Source organism: Mesoplodon densirostris, chromosome 6 (genome assembly GCF_025265405.1).
Source record: "Mesoplodon densirostris isolate mMesDen1 chromosome 6, mMesDen1 primary haplotype, whole genome shotgun sequence".
NCBI classification, from domain to species: Eukaryota; Metazoa; Chordata; class Mammalia; order Artiodactyla; family Ziphiidae; genus Mesoplodon; species Mesoplodon densirostris.
In genome coordinates this window covers 72028538-72041831 of record NC_082666.1, presented here as the reverse complement: position 1 = coordinate 72041831, position 13294 = coordinate 72028538, and the positions used below count along the sequence as shown (strand labels likewise).

The following is a 13294-nucleotide window of genomic DNA, read 5'->3' as shown; positions in this document are numbered from 1 at the left end:
CCATTTATTTATGTTTTAAATTTATTTTCAGTCCTGAGTCTATTAGCCAACCAAACTTTGAGAAAAGTTAAATGTTAAGTCTTGTATTTCAATCTTCCTTATAATATCCTCTACAGAAAATAATTACACAGAAAATGACTTCTCCAAGGAAGAGAATGTCCACAGGATGCCACTTCCTGAATTATCTCCTTCAAAAAGTACTCCTTCTATACTCTGGAAGAACTACAAATTAACATTACAACTCCAGAGATCAATAACTACAATATGAAAGAGACAACACCGGAAAGAATGTCCTCAAATTAATTTACTAGCAGGAAAGAACACTCAGAGAAAAAAGACTGAGAACACTGAGCTCTCTTCTGAAATGATGGAAAGACCACTTCCTGCCATATAAATGAAGGCAGGGCTGGTACATGATCAGTTCCTCCCAAGCAAACCAACCAACCCCCCAAGTATTCAATTTCTGACAAACCCTTTACTATTAAGGAACTTGTATGGTATGGGGAACCAGAGAAAAGATGCTCTCTCAAACTAGCCTAATGTGAACCAAGGAGAGATGGAGTTACAGCAGCAATTAGATTTAACTATTCACACTGCAGGATTACTGAGTCCTCTGGGTAACAAAGGAAAGGACTTCAACTACCAACAAGGAAAGGTGTTTGAAAGTAAATGGAAAAGAAATCCCCCACTCTTCCTTTCCAAGGTAGTGTTAGGGCTAATCTGGCTGCATAGACAACTAGTGAAAACATATGAAAACTGTAAAGCATTCAAAGGCGATCATTAAACTTCAACAGTTCCCAACTGCAAAAATAACATCACACTCTCCTGTCTCTAAGTGGCTTCAAACATTCATTGTGGCAGATCCTTTTTCTACAAACTTTTGCTGGTTGCACCTGTTTCACACTTCACTGTAAGCAAACTTGAAGGAGGGAGAAAAGAAGGAATGGAAAAATTTAAACCAATACAAATCAATTTCATACAAAAAAAAAAAAGTTTCCCCATTTATGTAAAAAGGGAGGTCCAGTCAGAAATGCTACAGAGAGGGAAACAGACGTCTGGCTAACTACCAAGGCAGAAATCATGACTCATCAAAGCTTTCAGAAGGGACAGAATGAGACTCTGCATTTGTCTTGAGTTCACCTTCAGGCCAAGGAATGCTCTCTGAACTGGGAACTGGGAAACTTGATTGTCTGCCCTGCGACTGTGACAACTGGCTCTGAGGCCCTGGGCAAAACTCCTAAAACTCTCTGGGTCTCAGTTTCTTCATCCGTAGGTGATCACCAAGATCTCATCATACTTGAGATTCCCTCTTTCCACAACCTAAAGGGAACTGGTCCACTGGGGGGAGCTGCAGAACATTCCTCTTCTCAAACTCCAGAGCCCCAGGCCCAAACTCTGGGGCGACGCTATGTCCTGCAAGTAGGTGGGGAGAGGGTGCAAAGCCCTCTTCTCTGCAAGAAGGGGCCGCAATTCCAGCTATCAAGTCCCTGCGTTTCCGGAAGTACCCTCCACCTCCACCCCCCTGCCCTGGGTTTAGATGCTGCAGGGATGAGGGCCCAGCTGATGTCCAGGAAAGCCTAGTAAGGGGGTGAGGAATACCGAGGGGGGCGGCTCTCCAGCCAGGAGGAGGGCTGGAGAAGTCGGGAGAGGTGCCGGGGACCCGCCGGGCGAAGGAGAAGCGTGTGGGGCAGGACAGGAGAAGGGCAGCCCTTATCTGCTCACGACCCCCCTATCTTGGCCACCGGGGATCCGAGGCCGGGGCCCCTGGGCTCTCTGGCGCGGAGTGAGGGGCGGGTCCGGGGAGGCAGAGGCGACAAAGCCCTGCTGGGGACGCGCTCCTGCGACCCCGTTACTCCCTGGCCGCCTCTGCCCCTAACCCTCGGCCTTGTCCAAGCGCAGCAAAACAAAACAAACTCGTGCAGGCTTCCTGTTGTGCAACCCAGTCCTGAGTAAGTCGGGGCCGAATGAGCGCTGCGGCTGGCCCGCGGCTGGGAAGTCCAAGTGGCAGGGAGCAGCAGCGCGCTGCCCGGCCCAATCCCGGATCCCGAGGAAGTCGCAGCCTGCTCGCCGCTCCCGGGAGCGCACGCTCCCGCCCGCCCGGAGCCCCCACCCAGCTATCGTCCTAATCCTTGTTCTTTCACTTCTTGCCTCTTAGACACCCCCAAGTCGAGGGTGCGACTCGGGAAGCCAGAAATGACCTTTCAGAAAGTTTCTCCCTACAGGTACCTAATTGAATCATCCACAGGATGACAAATCCGTCAGGGCCAAGTTTTCCAGACATTTGGGTGACTTCCTCATCACCGAAGTGACTTGTCAGCTCCAGTGAGTAACTTGCAAGTGTCGCTCTGGGCAAGGTGTGTGTTTAGGAGAAAGCCGGCTGCTCACTCACGCTTTCCAGAAAGCGGCCTCGGGCGACTTCAAAATACACACAGGGTCATTTATAGGGACTGGAGTTGTGCGCAGGACAAAGTCCCCGAGACTGAGACATTTTCCAAACAGTGCTGACATTTTGTCGGGCCCTATAAAAATGTAAACGCGAGGTGACAAACCTGGTGGGGAGTGTGCGCGTCTGAATCTGTGCATTTTGCGGCGTGGGTTTATAGTTATAGTTACAAGACCTGGTGGCTGCGAGTCGCTGGACCCGTCCCCACGAGGAGTTAATGTACCCCCTACAGGAGGACCTCCAGAGCAGTGGGGAGGGACATGGGCTTGGGTGAGGCACAGCATGGAAAACAGCCTTCGTTAGAGCTCCACAAACACGTGGAACTGGCAAAGGCAACTAAAGCCTGATGAGCGGGAGAGAGACCTCATGTCAACCCATCAATTCCCACTTCTCCAAAGTTTCCCTTCAGTGGGGGACTCATGGGTGGCGTGCACAACCATGCCCTTGCGTTCCGTAACTTGCCCTGATTTTGTAGCCTTCTGGACCCTGTAGTTTAGAAGAAAAGCCAAAAACAAAAAAAGTCTTCCTCATTAGAAAAACTTTAAAACCTTGTTGATTTCCTCTCCGTCTTCTTCAGTCGACGCTTTTAGGCAACTGACAAGAACACAGCTTGACTCCTAATTGAGAATTGCTATCTATCTCAGTAAACAGATCTTTTAGAGAATCTGGGTGTTGGAGTGCACGTATTCTTAAACCTGAGCGAACGCCACCCGCTCAGCATGGTAACAGTTCTAATACCTAGTTTGTATCTCTGAGCGTTGCAACTCCCCCACATTCTCAAGCGCCCGGCTTCTCCCATCTCTCGCCTGCGAGCAAAGTTCCTATGGCATCCACTTACCAGGTAACCGGGATTTCCACAACAAAGCCTGGCGTGCGGGTCCCTTCCCCCGGCCAGCCTGAGCGAGTGACAGCGGGCGGCCAGCGCTGGCGAGGAGAAACTTGGGGCTCCAGCCCTTCAGCGCGCTCCCCCGGCTCTGCCTCCTTCGGAAATGAAAACTCCCATCCAAGCAGGGGGACAGGCGCGGAAACCCGGCCCAAGCGCCGTGTGTGCGCGCGCGTGTGCTAGGGCAGCGGCGGCAGGGGGAGGAGGGGGCAGAAGTGGGGTGGCTGTACCCTCGGCATCAGCTCATTCTGCCGCCCCCCCCCGCGCGCGCGCATACACACACACACACACACACACACACACACACACAGAGAAAATAATATCTTTAAAAAGTTGAGTTTCCACTTTGTGCCTCGCGCGTCCTGTTCATCCTCGCCCTGGGCCTGGGGGTGCGCCTGGGGGCCGGAGCGGGATGCTGGCTAACTGCTTTCGGCGGGTTCCGTCGGGAGGACGCTGGTGCGAGCCTAGACGGCTGCGGGCAGCGAACGGGGCTGCGGGGAGGAGCAGTGGTGGCGGCCCCAGCGCCGGTGCCCGTGCGCGCCACGCTCTGGGCTGCCCTGGCGGCGCAGTGTGGACGCGGCTGCAGGGAGAGGGGAAGGGGGAAGGGGGAAGAGGGAGGGAGGGAGGCGGCCTGGGAGGAGAGTGGATGTGTGTGCGGCCGCTGAGGGCCGGCCTGTAGGCAGCTGCTTCCTGAGTGTGAGCGCGGGAGGGGGAAGGGGGGACGGGCTCGCTGGTCACCAGGCTGGCCAATTCGAAGGCCGAGCTTGTGTCTCCCTCTCGACGCGATCAAGCACATAGTCCTTCCCGTGCGCCAGGAGTCAAAGAACTCCAGAACCGGGTAACAGCCGGAAGACACTTCACCTTCTTCTTGGGCCTTATTTATTGAACGGTGTTTTGTTTTGTTTTTTTTAACATGCAAAAGCGTCAGCATTTCGACAAGAGTTAATGTCAAAGCATAAACAAGTTTAAAAAAAACACGCAGTAGTAAAATGGAGAGAAAAATTAAAAAGTGGAAAATGGCAAAAGGGTCTTTCTAATATACAGGATTGAATGCACATAACTTGGAAAATGGATAGGTGAAGATGCCTTTGGCAACTTTTTAAAGTAAAGAATAAGCAGAAAAGAGAGGAAGGTGATGGAAGTGTTACAAGATGTAAAATTCTAAACACGGGCTTCTAGGAATGGAGGCACATCCCCTGCATATGTTGCACCTATATAGTGGACCATTCTTAAGAATCCAACATCCTCAACTTCATACCTCACCTAAGCTGTGACCCCAGCCCTTCTGCTTGGTTTGGTCAGAGCCCTCAAGAGGCTGTCCCCAGAAAGCCAACTGTTAATGGTTCCCTACATGTACTGCCACAGATGTGTGGACTTCCACCTTGGGAGTCAATGTAAGTAAAGCACACAGTATTCTCCAGTTAGACCTTTCTACAGTGAGAATATTATTCACCCTCATGAATGAAATGAATGAGGATATCTCAAGACACTTAGATTCTCACCAGTCCTTGTATTCTATTCCAAGGCTCTCACTGAACTATAAATTACCATTCAGGTAGCAGATGCTGTGATCAAGATAAAAGCCCTCAAGTACACAAATGACTCACCAAAGATTGTTGACAATTTTCATTTATCTTACTTCAGAAATAATATTACTAGAGTTGGTCTGTATCCAAGGTATGCCATCACCAAAAAAGTCCAGTTTTCACAATACTTCCTCTGTCTCATCATGATCCGCTTTTCAAGATTCCCTTCAGGGAAGGCATTTTTTTCCTTTCCCAAAGACACAAACTCATCAGAATATTAATCACCAGAATATCTGTCAGCAGAAGTGGAGGGAGGGAAATAAAGTAATAAGTTCTTAAGATATGTAATTCTGTCAGTTTTCCAGTTTCTCCCTCTGTTCTTCCTCTCTTTATAAACACAACTATCCAAGCCCAAGATGGCAATAGAAGGGGGTTCAACCACACATAAGAAAAGAAAATACTCATAAAATAAAGCATGCAGCAGCATCACAAAAACAAAGAAACCAAGTGATGGAAGTTGCCATGACTATTCCACTGTGGCTAGTTATGGCAACATGCCTGACATTCACATAAAAACTCTTCCTCATTAACTCCAGCCTTCCGGAGCAGAGCAAGATGGGAACACTGACCCTTCAATGCATCACGGGAAATTCTCTTCATCCAGATTCTTTTGTTGTACATACTGCTCCCCAGGAACAAGACAAGCCTCAATGAAGGTTGCAAAAAACCTTTCCAACGTACCTTAAATATCATTTCAAATACAATGGTTTTGATGCATGAAATTATATCCTAGGGGCTTACAGAAGCTTCCAAAACTTCCCACTTGATGGGAATAGCTGGAAGAGAAATATATAGTGTTACACCCTACTTTAATCAATGGCTCATGGAAATAAAACACTGGGAAAGTTATGAGTCATCAACCTGGATTCCCAAAATTCTCTTCACTTATAAGAGCCCAAGGGTGGGAATGCCATTTTTTTATTTAGGTGGGATTTTCACAAGCTTCTAACATTCCTAAGACATTTACCTACCACTTAACAGGTACAATGCTTTGGTTGACTTTTTTCTTTCTTTCTTTCTTTCTTTTTTTTGCTAGGAAGGTAGATCTGCAATGTCCTTGTATTCCATGGGATATAGTTAAAATGCTGTGTTCCCAATACAACCATGGAATGACTCATAATGAGATCTGTACCTTTTCTGGACTGAACTGGTCAGCATGAGTTGGGATGGGGAGAATAATGAGATGGTGGAAAAGGAAATAGTGCAGTTCAGAAATGACACTCTCCTTTCTCCATGAGCTTTCCATTGTGCTTAGGAATGCCATGGTAGCCTTTCAGCCAGATAGGTGGGAACTGCAACCCAGTTGTATCTTTCCTCTCTGCAGTCATTAGTTGCATGCATCTCCACGGCTGACTCAGGGCAGCTGACTCAGCAGACAGGGCCCTGCTGCCAGCTCAACTCCAGTTCTCATTCATTTGAGAAATATTCAGCGAGTACCTACTCTGTCCCAGAATTGGGGGCAAAGGAATCAACACATGTAGGCATTGTACATGGGAGGATGTTACATAAAGCATTTGCCCAGGGCCTGGGATATAGCAAACACTCAAGAAATGGTGGCGTTTTACATATATTATCTCATCAAAACAATCATATGAGATGGCCACTGGCAGTCTCCTATTTAGGAGTAAGGAAGCTTGAAACTCAGTAAACAGGTAAGGAGAGTAGGAGACACATCTAGGTTTGCCAGTCTAGAAGCCTCAAGTCCTTTCAACATTGCTATTCTACAAAATAACCATGCATGCTCTTTGAATGTGTGTAAAATACATTGCAAGTGTATAAAGTAAAAGGCGTCTTCTAATCAATGTCAGACCAGCACAACTGAGTGTGGAGGACGAAGGAATAGTTTCCTACTACAGAACATGGAGTAAGTAGCTTGGCTCTTTCAGCTGGGCTTCAAAGAGTGGGTAGAGAATTGATAAACAAAGGAGAACATTTCAAGAGGAGGAATCAGCATCACAAAGGGCACAAAAAGCGTTAACTCCAGTGTATCTGTTCACACAAAGCTAGAATACAAAATAGGATAATTCACAATCTCAGAGCTATAGCAGTGGAACACAGTAGACCCTGGAGGGAACATCCTAACTGCAAACCTTCAGGAGAACTGTTACTTGTGTCAGTCTGAGTGATCTGACAGCATTTACAAACTTGCAAAGAACCTTGATCAGATTCCTACTCCTGTAAAGTGTCTATAGAGAGTTTTACCTCAAAAATGCAGATAAGTTGAGCTAACAGCACCAGTGATAGTATGCCTAACTATCAACACACATACACACATACACATACACACCCAGGAGCTAGCAAGAGTCCAGTTATGTAGAAATACAGTGGAAAAAGTCAGTGTTTGCCAACTTAAAGAGGGGAGCTAAATGTGTAAGATGAAAAATTTCCATTTCACCGTTGTAAGTTAGTAATACAGATAGTGGAATGTTATCAGTGTGTTATACCCTAATAAAACTTTTAAATTGATCTTTCTACTAATTTTGCCACAAGTGCAGTCAATCCAGACTCTCCTGCTTACACATCAGTGATGCAATTTTTAAAAATTATTATTTATACCCATTATGTTCATAGCATCATGCCTCTTTTCCTTTCTAAGGCCAAAACCGTAAGTCAGGGTCTAAAATGTATCACTCCACAAACAACTGACCAAAATGTGAAATATTTTACTCTATACAATGTCTCTCCGCCTTGTATTACTGGTAAAATTTTTCCGCCTATTTTATACAAACCCAATTGAGATGCATCTAATATTCTACAAAGGTTTATAGGACATTTCTTGACATATTACTAAGGTATATCTACAAAGAGTTTACCTAAATAAAGATAAATTCATAGATATACACAATGTTCCACAGGCAGCCAGTTTCCTGTGGCAGTTTCCAGTTTCGTTTGATATCCAAACTGGCCACTTATATATAGTATTATAAAATTCATTACCTGATCATGATGCTATCTTATCCATAACTGCCTTCTGTAAATGCCTTATAATGGACAGAATTTACATTTCTTCATAAGCCCTTCATGGCCTAACAACAGTGCTGGGCACTAGTAAGTAATTAACGCTAACTGAATGTATGAATTAATGAGGAAGCCAAAGAATGGTTTCCCTACTTGCAGAGATGGTTAATAGCACTAACTATTGTCTTTGTGAATATGTGCAATCATTTCAATACTCCAAAAGAGTCTAAACACCTGTCTTTCTCTTTCTGTGCCCCCATGCTCCTCATTGTAAACTGAATATTAAAATACTATTTCCTATTTCTTGGGGAAGAAAATTCAGTCTCTGTGCAATGCTTAGAACCAGGAGGGTGAGCCTCTCCCTCCAATGACCAGATGATCCCTCCCTATCTGACACCCCACTACCTCCTTCACACCACTCCAAACCCGGTCATTTGCATCACACCGTGAATTCTTCTCCCCAAAAGCATATGTACTGGGACTGCCCTTGTGGCACAGTGGTTAAGAATCCACCTGCCAATGCAGGGGACACGGGTTTGAGCCCTGGTCCAGGAAGATCCCACATGCCGCGGAACAACTAAGCCAGTGCACCACAACTACTGAGCCTGTGCTCTAGAGCCCGGGCGCCACAACTACTGAGCCCATGAGCCACAACTACTGAAGCCCACACGCCTAGAGCCCGTGCTGGCAACAAGAGAAGCCACCACAATGAGAAGCCCGTGCACCGCAATGAAGAGTAGCCCCCGCTCACCAGAACTAGAGAAAGCCTGTGCACGGCAACGAAGGCCCAATGCAGCCAAAAATAAATAAATAAAAATAAATTGATTAAAACAGAAAAAGAATGGCTTATCTCAAATTTGTAGGAAAAAATATACACATATGTACTAAATTATGGGGAGAAAAGATGGAGTGAGGGTGCAGAGAGGAAGATGAGTTTTTTGAGAGGAAATGAAGAAGGCAGGACAGCATCAGGACGTCATCGGGATAACTGAGAACAGTGAATAAGTTTTGGGTATGATTAAGCTCTAAAAAAAAGTGATTCCATGGATTTCCAGACTTCTCCCCAACTCATCTCAAGTTTCCAATACCCTTGCAAGGGAGTTTGAATACATTTGGAAATTTTCTACAAATTCTAAATCCCTATGATGCTAAACACTCAGGAGGTTTTCACATGTATAAATACTTCTATCCCCTTTTAATCCTGTAGAGAAGGGAGAAGTGTAATTTTATTGTCCATTGGATAAATATCCAATTACCCCCAAAGTAGACCTACCCTCGGTAAGGGTGTTGACCACCTTCAGGCCAGGAACACTGTTCCAAGTTCATTATCTGCATTACCTCACTTAATTCTCACAACATCCCAATGAGGTAAGATCTAGCACAACTACTATTTTATAAATGAGGAAACAAGCAGAGAGAGGGGTGAGGTCTTCTCAGTGTCACCTAGCTCCTGGGGGAATGGCCAGGCTTCAAAGAAAAACATTCTCCCACATTAACCATTACTCTCTTACCCTTTCGGAGCAGGAAGCCCTGCTTCCACCATACATTTATTTGTTCATTCACTCGGGAAGGGTGGTGTGTTATTATTTGTTCATTCACTTGGGAAGGGTGGTGTGTTAGAAGGAGGACGGACTTGCGAATCAGAAAACCTAGAAATCCTAACTCCACCATTACTGGGAGACCTTGAGGTGGTTCCTGAGCCACTGGGGGGGACCTCAGTTCAGCTACATGAGTTATTGCAAAGATTGAATGGGAACTGCAACACTGACCAGCACACATGTGCAACCAGGGGCTTTCTCTATTGATAAGGGACACAGTCTAACACCTTCAGGGGAAATAAACCCCAGCCCCAGCTCCAGGAATGGGCTTGATGACTCTGAGAGAAATCTCCCTCCCCGGGTCAAAGTGAATTGCTCATAAATCCATACCTAAGCCAACCAATGCATGACATTCATCTGGCCATACGGATTGGTTCATTGATGAGCATGTGACCCAATCTGGGCCAATAAGATGTGAAGAGGAAAGCCCTGATCATAGGGACTGACTCAGTGATAGGCATGTGACCCAATTTAGGCTATTGAGATGTTCTCATGAGAAGTTTCTTCAGTAGCTTCTAAGGAAAGTGGCTTTAGGAAGCCACTGGAAAGGTGACCCTCCCTCTTCTATGTGTTGTGAAGAGACAGAAGTGAAGCTGTCTTCCTCTCAGCCTACAGAGAGAGCTGACACTCTGTGGAGTGTCTCTGTGGAGAAGGTTGCAAAAAGCAGGGGCCAGAGCCCTGATGGAGGCACACCTGATCTCTATCTGACCGCTGGACTTTTTCATTTGTGGGAGCCAGTAGATCCCTTTTATTTTTTAATCAAATAGCTGACAACAAGTCACAGAAGTACCTACAGTGTTCTATAAGGCACCATGGAGGGTACAAAGATAAGCGAGACAAACTTAAAGGTGCTCACTACCTAATAATTACTTAAATAGTTTTTGTGATATCATTTTAGCCTGATTATTTTTAAAACGTTATAACTCATCCTCTTTTCAAGATCCTCCTACCATTTTGTCAGTATAATATTAAGCAAGAAACATTCCACTTCCCCAATAATTGCACAGTGCCCCCTTTCAGAACAGCTGGTAAACTTTTGGGGGTCAGATAGAGTAGTGTATCCATTTGGTTGTCAGATAACTGACCTGAAAAGCCAGGTCATTTCTACATGTTCTCAGTTACTGGTTAACAAATGTAGTCCCAGAACTCAGCACCTAATAGAAAATATATGTATTCCCAAATTCCTATTGAAATGTGACTTTATCTCAGTCCCAGATAAAATAAAGCCAAGATTTTCCTGGAATTACATTCAGAAATAAAAAAAGATTTGTATCCAGGCATCTCTGAGTCCCACTCACTTTTGCTGTTGTTGCTGTTGTTATTAATCCTGCCTTCGAAAGTTTCAATTCAGCCTGGAACACCCCCTTCCCCACCCACCATGTTTTTCTGTCTTCTGCTTCGTAACCAAATTAAAACTCCGTTATAGATACCATTTGGGGTTGTTGGCATAAGCAGCAGGAGCAGAGAGTCCTTAGATTCTAGACTGAGTTAAGGGCCCAGCAGTTAGACAGTTTGAGCTTGATAGTAACGATGTTATCTCAGCAGGTTGCATAGGTCAGAAATATTCTTTCTATCACTGCTTTCTTTTTTTTCCAGGAAGAAACGGACATTAAGGGGAAAGTAAGGGAATTTCCCATCAGTCCAGTGGTTAGGACTCCGTGCTTTCACTGCCTAGGGCCCGGGTTCAATCCCTGGTTGGGGAACTAAGATCCCACAAGCCTCACAGCAAGGCCAAATAAAAAAGGAGAAAGTGAGAGTGGCAAGTTATAAGCCATTAGCTTAAGGCATAGTTTAAGTATGACAATAATAACAGCTCACATTTATTAGGGGCTTATTACATGCCAGGGGCAGAGCAAAGTACTTGAGATTCTTGATCTCACTGAATCCTTACCAGTATCAGTCTAATAAATGGTAGAGGTGGGACTAGAACCCACTGCCTATGGCTCCATGGCACATGTTCTTAGCTGTAACACTGTACTGCCCCCAAAGAGTACTGCTTATTGTAAGATATTTTGCTGAGATATGTGGTAAACATAATTATAAATAAACTTTAAGAACAAAATATACTGGATAAGTGGCACATGTAATGGCCTGTTGTATGATACTACGAAGTGATACTAAACTATAGTTCCTCAAAACCTACCCTGAACACTCTCCAAAGCCCCCAATCCTTTGTATCTGCTGTTGTCTACATGGAATGACCTTTACTGTCCATTTCTCCTCCTATTCTGTGAGGCCTTCTGTTGTAGAAAGACTAATATCCCACCGAAAATGTCCATATCCTAATCCCTGGAACCTGTGAATATGTTAGGCTACATGGCAAAGGGAATTAAGGTGCAAATGGAATTAAGGTTGCTAATAAAATAACCTTAATATAGGGAGATTATCCTGGATTATCCAGGTGGGTCCAATGTAATTATGAGTCCTTACAAGTAGAAAAGGGAGACAGAAGAAGAGAGATAGAGAAAGTAATGTGACGACCATGGAAGCAGGGCCAGAGAGGTACTATGCTGCTGGCTCTGAAGACGGGGGAAGGAACCATGAACCAAGGAATGTGGGCAGCCTCTAGAAGCTGGAAAAGGCAATAAAAAGGAGTCTTTCCTAGAGCAGTCAGAAAGAAATGCAGCCCTGCCAGTGAGACTCAGGTCAGACTTCTATCTTATAGAACTGTAAGATTGAATTTGAGTTATTTAAGCCACTATATTGAAGGTAATTTGTTGTAACAGCAGTAGAAAACTAATACATCTTCCAAGCTCTCTTCTCTCCTCTCACCCCAGAGCCAGGCATACCACATGCTCTAGCTCCCCAAAGAAAACAGTACAGTCCTTATCAGTATTTAACACTAATTATACTACTTGGGAGTTGGGTCTGTACTCCCAGGCTTTCCTTTAATTCCTTTCAGGAGCACTATGAATGGGCCTTGCGACTGACCCAAAAGCCTCAACCTCTGCTCACTTTTTGCTGGGAGGAGGGGCAACGGCAAGTGAGATGACCAAAAGGTCATGAACTAGAAGGAAGGGATTGGGCAGCAGGAGGACACAAGAAGGAAAGGGATAAAGGGTTGATGAGAGAGGGGGAGAGAAGCAAAGGAAAGAAGGGGACGATGAAGTCAGAAAAGAGAAAAAAGGAAGGGTGGCTGGAAGAAGATCCAAAAGCATGGTGGTAGGAGAGAAGAGGGAAAGAAAACAGAGGAGGGACCTTTTTCTCTGCTTCCCCATCTCCCACCTGACCACCCTCTCTCCTCCCAACTTCATGAGCTCCAGCCCACTTTCCAGGATCCAGTTTTAGTGCCTTCTCCCTGCAGTGGTTTCCATGCTGTCTGACCTTTAGAATATGTGGAGAAGCTCTTCATATAACTGACCAGACCTCACCTCTAGAGATTCTGATTTAATCAGCCTCGGTGTAATGAAAGCATGGAGACTTTTTTTTAAACTTCCCAGATCACTGTAATGGGCAGCCAGGGTAAAAACCACTGTCACAAAGCCCTCTCTGACCTCTTCAGCTCACCTAGAGTGGGTCCTGCTGTCAAACTCAGAGCCCTTGTCTGTTTCTCGCACTTGGCACTAATTGCCTAAAGCTGGAGAGGCTGCATCAAGATGATTTAAGGACCCAGACCCTGGAGCCAAACAGATGGGATTTAGTTCTGGTTCCAAACTTAATAGCTGAGTGACCCTGTGGAAGTCACTTAACCTCTCTCTGCCTATCTCTCCATCTGCAGAATGGGAATGAATATAGTAATAATATCAGGCACTGTTTTGAAGACTAAATGAGTTAATATTTGTGAAGCACTTAGAAAAGTGTCTGCCACACTGAATGTACAATATAA

General features: G+C 45.3%; 1 protein-coding gene across 3 annotated transcripts in view; it reads right to left on the bottom strand.

The window, feature by feature from the left end:
- The window catches only part of GLIS3 (GLIS family zinc finger 3), a 524679-nt gene extending 521121 nt beyond the window's left edge, over positions 1 to 3558 (bottom strand). For 2 of the 3 annotated variants that reach the window (XM_060102228.1, XM_060102229.1), the window contains exon 1: positions 3282 to 3368. The gene's annotated coding sequence lies outside the window, so the exon portion shown is untranslated. Of the gene's footprint in view, positions 1 to 3281 lie in introns of all 3 variants that reach the window. The other variant, XM_060102230.1, reaches the window with a different exon arrangement.
- Positions 3559 to 13294: the final 9736 nt, after the last annotated feature.